A 7,376-nucleotide genomic window follows, 5' to 3' on the forward strand; every position below is an offset into this window, starting at 1 on the left:
GGAGTGCCTGTTTGTACTCACCTGGTAATGCCTGCTGCCCACGGACAACAGAGGACTGATGTAACATCAGTCAGTCTTGAACCATAGCTGAGCTGGGGAACGAAATTTATCACCACAGAGATCAAGGGTTAGAGCCTGCTGTGATCCTTGGAGAGCTCAAACAGGCTTTTCTTCAGCCATTTTATTTATGAGATAAAATGGCTGGCTCATAGTCAAGATGTGACTCCTTACCATGCTCCTGAGCTCCAACATGAAAGGAACGGTCACACTGAGGCCTACAGAGGCTTGTAACCATGAGCAGGACTTGTACCACGTGCAGGAATAGAGCATACTTGCCTCAACATCACGCAGGTACAGCTGATCCGGCCTCATACATACACATTACGGAAAGACACCTAAAGGTAGATGGAACAACCACCTTTTCCTTGGCAGAACTCATGCTTAAAGCTCACCCAACCACGTGGAAATTTAAAAAAAAAAAAAAAAAAAGGCAAGATTCATGACACAGCTGAAGTGAACTACTCTGAATATCATCCCTCCACAGCAGTGATGAAGAAGTGATCCCCAGAGCCCCCTCAAAGAAGGGGGCTTCAGTGGTATGTATCAAACCTTTCAGATCTTGCACTGCACATTAAAATGCAGTGGACTGAAAGAAGTAGATTATGATCCAGATAAAGCCATTTTGTCTGGCTTCCTACTTGCTCTTATTCCCATTCCTGCTGTTAACGCAATGCCTAAAGTACCTCAAATTTCTGACTAGACAATGGTGTTTATTTGGTGCACAAGTGACTCATTCAGGCAAAGAGAGGTCCGAGGTTTGGCCTGAAGCTGAGAACTGACGGATGGAGGTTGCATGACACCAGAGGTGAACTGGGGCCTGCTGGAAGCAACTGGGAGGAAAGCAGCAACTACTGAGCTGTAGTACAGACTCAGAAGAGGTCTTTAACACTTGAGAAAAAGGAGAAGAAAATACACAGCTTATAGCCTAGCCATCCTAATGGCCCTCCTCCCTCCTGATCTCTCCAGGCATCCACTCTTTATAAGGAGCCAGGACTGCACTATGGACAGAAAACACAAAGCAGATTCACTTGCTGTGTTCTCTTATGCGTACAATCTTTGCTACATACTGTCATTATATGTAATATAAGCCTCATGATAAATCCAAATTATGGCTATAGCACTTCAGAGGAGAGGAGATAGCACATTAGATGTGCAACTCCTGCCACTCCCCATTTTTCTAATTGTATCTCTAACTACAGCGGGAAAACAACAACAAATAATACCAATCAGTGGCTGAACTTTGCAGGTTACTTGCTAGCTTGTCCTAGAATCCAATATTTTGGGTCAAACGTCACTGGAACTCAGAGTCCAAAAATCTAGAATCAATCAGCATAAGCATTGCCCTTAACAGGAAGAAGGAAAACTTCAACCGTGCAACAGTTTGGTTTCCTTATTGTTCTGCAGCTCCTGTAGACATTGCATTAGATGGAAGGAAACCCAATGACCCAGAGAAAGAGCCTCAATTAGTAAGGTTAACAGAAGCTGTATAGGTTGAAATTGGAAAAATAAGCACATTATTTATGTATCAATTACTGCTTGCTCCCCATTTCATCGGAAGGAAATAAAATTTCTCATCCTTCCTAACAATCCAGCAACCTCCTCCTGCCCCAATGTAATTAGTGGCAAATTTCACCACAGTTCTCCACAAGCAATCAAAAAGGCTACATAATTAAAAAAGTAATTAGTTTACACAGATAGATGTGAGTGGGTAGATTAGTTTATGAAAATAATATGAAATTCCTCTAGATGCTTTTAGAGGCTTGGCTTCCTGCTGTTTTACAGTTTCTACACACTTCCAGGGGAATGGGTTTAAAAAAAAAAAAAAAGAAAAGAAAAGGAAAAAAAAGACTTCATTTTCAACAAAGATGGTACCTTTCAAAAATAATTTATCAGATGTGTCAATTTTGTAATTTGTCCTCTTCTTGTTTTTTGCATAAAAGGCATTGCCTCCACAAAAGGACTAGCACATGTTACAATTCATTCTCTCAGATTGTTTACACAATACCTATCATCAGCTCATCTAGGCATCAGGCTGAAATGGTGCTGAACCAGGAAGAGAAAGACTTAACAACTATCACCCAGCACACTGCAGGATTTTTAAAAACTCCTTATACTGGGCTGGACCAAGGACAGCTCCTGCTACCAGGCTGGACCAGGGGCTCTCTCTTCCAAGCAGGTGACCCTCACATTCTGCACGTGCTGGCTCTTGCAATTTTCCCAGATGCAGGGAACTTGACTGCATTATTTGTGGCAGCAGGGAGCTGTATTCACCCTCTCTTGAGCTGGGGGTTGGATGGGGCAGGGGACACAAAAGCCAGTAGCCAATGCTAAAGGGAAAAGTGTAAGGAACGAGTATAACAATGATCCCTGGTGAAAACTAGGAGGATCTGCCAGGCAAATCAGTGAGCTGAAGGACTTCCAACCCCAAAGGCTGCATCATGGCCAATAGCCATTAATGGACCTCACCTCCACGAATGCATCAAACATCACCAACACAATCATGATAACCCAGAAAAAAACATAGTAAGAATTGTAACCATCACGAGAGTGTAAACTGCCTGCTATACAGTACATAATAATAATAATAAAAACTTAGTTGAGCAAATTAAACAGCTGTAAACTTAAGTTTTATATTACTTTACATTAAAAAGACATACACGAAACTGAAGTTTTAAGCAATGATATCAAATATATACCACTACCTATGTTGAACTCATTAAGTAATTTTTAAAGGACTCAAGCATCAACTCTCATTTTGTTTGTCTTTGCTACTTTTGGAGTGCCCCCCTCTGCTTTGAGGACTATCAAGTCAACTGGAAATTTCTGGGTAATGTGAACTCATGAGAACACATGCTGAAGACATCTGGCATTACACACGTACCATTTGTTGCACTAGATGGAGCTATCAAAAAACACGAAGCTTGTCTAGTGACCAAAATGAAGCAATTTTCACACCAGTGGAAATCCTATTTCCTACTTCCCATCCTATTTCAGATCCCAGATTATTTGGTCAAAAACAACTTCAAATAAATAATCGGCAGCACTGCCAGCTTACATAAAGTGTGATGGTGAACCCCTTCGATTTCTGAATATTATTGAGCATTTACAGATGTCATCACATTAGGTCCTTGCTGTGCCAGGGGCTGTACAAATGAAGGAGCAATAGTCCAATAGTCCAAAAGGGTTTATGGTTTCAATGTTCATGTGAACCACTAAATGAGACAAGCAAAGACTCAAAAAAAAAAAAAAAAAAAAAAAGAGTAACCAAGGCAGTAAGTCTCTTAGCCAGAAGGAAACAATCACACCACCCTGCTACTGCTGGAAGTCAAGTTTCTTACCACAGTTAGGCAGAGCTGAGACTACATGAGTAATTGGAAGGAGGACAACCAATGTTGTCACTTGGCTTTGAACTTAAGCACCTATGCAACAGCAACTACATGCAACAAAAACTGTGGGAAAAAAATGCAGTCTTACAAGAGCAAAGGACAGCTGTGAAAGCAGAGGTGACAATAAAAATAGTGTATTATCTATGCATTTGTCCTATGGCAAATACAGCACCGCTAAACTATGAAGGGTTCCAAGGCAGAGACATTTCTCTTATAGATAACAGAGGGGCAAGAGGGAAGAATTCACATCCTAAATACTAGCACCTTCAAAGGAGCCTACAGCTGAGTTGACATGGAAACTAAATTATGTTTCTAATGTTAAACTATCTTCTTGTCATTAAAAGGAGTACTGCTAGAGTGGGGTCAAGACAAATTACAGAAATGAAGTCAAGGTAAAAAAATGTCAAGACAGTTTTGCCAAGACTGTACTTCAGGTGGATAAACAGAAGATTCCAGTCCCTTCTGCACCTTCCAGAAAGGCTCCTTATTCAATTTTAATGAAAAACTCATCTGGAGCTAGACCAATGCTGTCTATTTATGCTGCCAAATACAAAACTTTACTCAAAAAATGCAACATCATCAGCTGCCTATGATCAAGAGCACTTCACAGCTGGCTGAACTTCAAAGATATGTGCTGCTCTTCATATTGAGGTTCATAACAAAAGCCAATCTACGTTCAAGTTTTGTTTTTCCCTCATGAAACTCAAACAGAAAAAAAAAATAATAATAAACAGTTCTGTGCCTCTATAGGCAAAAGCACTTGCACACAGGCCAGAGGCTTGATGAGACAAACATAGATAAACTCTACTTTGTTGTAGAGTAATTACTAGGCAGGGAGGTAGACTACTATCAGGGCCAGGTTACCAACAGTGATGCAGTTTTGTTTTGTTGTTCTTCAGTAAATCAGTTTCTCCAAGCTTTTCCATAATTCCTAAGCGCTTTAAGTGTTTTTCTCACAGTGGTGATGTCCAGATTATTTCAGTTCAGTAGTTCCACCCTTGGTGAAAGCTGTTAAGTGAAAAAATCACAATTAACTGGAGAAACAAGAAATACTTCCTGGTTGAGAAGCTTACACTCAAACATGCAAGCTTCAGAATTTCTTGATAATTTTAAGCACAGAACTTAATTCCAGGATGTTTTACGTATGCAGTATATTGTATTTACAGGTAGTTAATACTGTTAATCAAGCAGAAGCAACTATTTTCTTACAAGAGAAAAATTGCAGGCATTGCCAGATTAGCACATGAAAAAGGTACTTTCAACATACCATGGATTATTTATTTATTTATTTTTAAGTCTTCTGCACCAGAACTCAAATTGTGCTAAATCTAACTGAAGTGTCCAGGTGGAGAATGCAGGATGAAGAGGGGTAAGAGCTGGAGAGCCTCCTGGCGGGTATTTAGACCAACTGGATACACAAGAGTTGGTCTCCAGGCAGAGAATGAGTCCAAACACATTACTCAAGCCATAGAATGAAACACACCCTACCTTCCAAAACCCAACAGCTGCCTGAGAGCATATACGCTATGCTAAAAATGGAATTGTGGCTAGATGATCACAAAGGACAGCATGGTTTGCAATTCAGGATAAAGGCTTACAAACATGACAAAACATTCACCTGCCAGCTATTTTTTTGAGCTATAACAAGGTGAGCGAAGTTGTACCAACGCTTATATATAGACAAGGCTTCTTCGAGCTCTTATTCCCACTAGGAATCTCAATAAGCAGTCCAAGGAACAAGCTAGTGTTTTCAAACATTGAGTTCAAAAAGGAACACACTTATCCTGACTGTATTGGGCTATTTTATCTCTGCCTCTCTAATTCTCCCCCTGCAGAGCACAAGGAAGACATACTCCGAAGACAGCACAGGAGAGAAGAGCAGTGACAGCTGGGAGCCATCCAAAGTAAAGAAGGCCACTTGCAGGAGGTTTCCTCCCCCAGCATGGCACCATCCCCAACGCCAGGCTCTCTCTCCTGCAGGCTCTCACTGCTTCATTAGCTGTAAATAATGTAGCTTAGGAAGGAAGCCGAACTTTATTAACATTCAGAGAGGCCAGCACTGCACACTGAGACTCAATTTGCTGATTACCAGCCACCAAGCCCCGCCTTTTGTTCTGGCTCCCTCCTCAATTTGGACATCCTAAAACATGACTTTTGCTCCAGTTCCTCACCCCTCAAACAGTGGAAATGAACAGTAACAAAATGTCACTGCCACCTTTGCTTCCAGTGCTAGAAAAGAAAATCCATTACATCCAGCCTAAAATCATCTCCCGGTGTCCACCCGTGGCCCTGCCATCATCAGAGTATGAAAAGTGCAGTAGTTATGATGGAGTTGCTCAATTGCCTGACTCAAGGTCTTTCAGTCCAGTCTTACAAGATGCCTCTACTGCCATCACGTTCTCTGTCTCTTGTGGCTGCAAGACTAAATATTTTCATGTGGTGACTCTCAGGTCTGCTTTCATGCAATTTTATCTATCCCAGTAATTCAAGGCTGAAAGTAATCCACCTACAGCAGAATGTGTTTATACTAGGTGAAGGTAAACCTAGTCAGACACTGATCATGTACACATGCTACTTCTGATATGTTATTGCTCCATTGCGTTGTATGAAAACCTCAGTTAATCAAGAATACAGTTCCCCCAGTGCTTGCCACTAGGGGATGAAGCAGCTGCAGATTGGCTGCAATCATCAGCATACACCACTATTTCACCATGGGAGGCAAAGGAGGTCTTACAGCTCTACTTACTTAATGGCTGGTCACTACTTTACAGTTAAATAAAATACTTCCGTACTTCAATCCTCAAGCCCAAATGCTCTGCCAACACGCAAAGTACCCTCTGCTGATAGACAATTTGATGCCTTCTCCTCCTCTGGAGCATAAAGAAAAAAGGACTGAGTACTGTAGCTTCTCTGGCAACAGGGTGTATAAAATTTTGAGTGCCGAGTCTCAGCTCCCCTTAGAACATGCTGTTTACAGTAAATATCTGCTACAGCTAACCTGTACTTTCAGTTGTGAAGGGTTAGCTAGATTTAAATGTGAAGAATTCCGCAAGTCTCATGATGAGGTCTGTATGACTCCTTGTGAGAGCTGGAACATGGGAAAGCAGTCCCACACCCACAATTAGTTTAGGAGGCAAAGACACTTCTTTTTAGAGGACATCAGTTCAAACACTGTAAGCCATGATCACAAAATTAGCCACTGGGCAGACTAATTGGGAAGAGGGTCATCTACAAGAAGAGTTTGTGGCTCCTCAGATCAGAGCATGCAGGCTAAGCAAACCATGGTAGGAGGTCTGAAAATGAAGACCTACAGGAGAAGAGCTTTTCAGAAAACATCTTACCTCTTTCTAGCCAATAGCAGAGAGGCCCTGGGACACCTGCCAGCCTTTTTTTTTTTTTTCATTAACCAGAATTTGCAATTTCTTCCAATAGAATCAATCATCCAAAAATATATTTATATTTTTTTCCAACCCCCCCAGGAGGTTGGAACATGCACGATGGTCATAAGTAGAATGGATGGCACTGCATGTCTCCACCATGTTAGAAAGTACCAAAATGGGTGACGGACATCAGTGTTTGTGAGGTGTTTCTGAAAATATATGTATTATGGATATATTTACAAAATACATATATATGTTGTAATACATACAACATATATATTATGTATGTATAACATATGTATGTATGCATATATGTATACATACATATACATACATATATATAAATAACTTAAGGCTATGAAGTCCTCTCCACACACAGACACTGAACACATAGAGGTCGCCATTAAGAAAATTAAATCACTGTGGTGGAAGTGTTGGCTAGCACCTTCAGCCAAGGGGCTGCCAGTGGTCTTAGAGTTCTCAGCTCTTCCACTACCGGGCACAGCTTTCCCTGGTTTTGTTTTATTATTGTTTTGTGGGTTGTTGTTGG

This window comes from Anas platyrhynchos, chromosome Z, assembly GCF_047663525.1.
Source record: "Anas platyrhynchos isolate ZD024472 breed Pekin duck chromosome Z, IASCAAS_PekinDuck_T2T, whole genome shotgun sequence".
Taxonomy (NCBI): domain Eukaryota; kingdom Metazoa; phylum Chordata; class Aves; order Anseriformes; family Anatidae; genus Anas; species Anas platyrhynchos.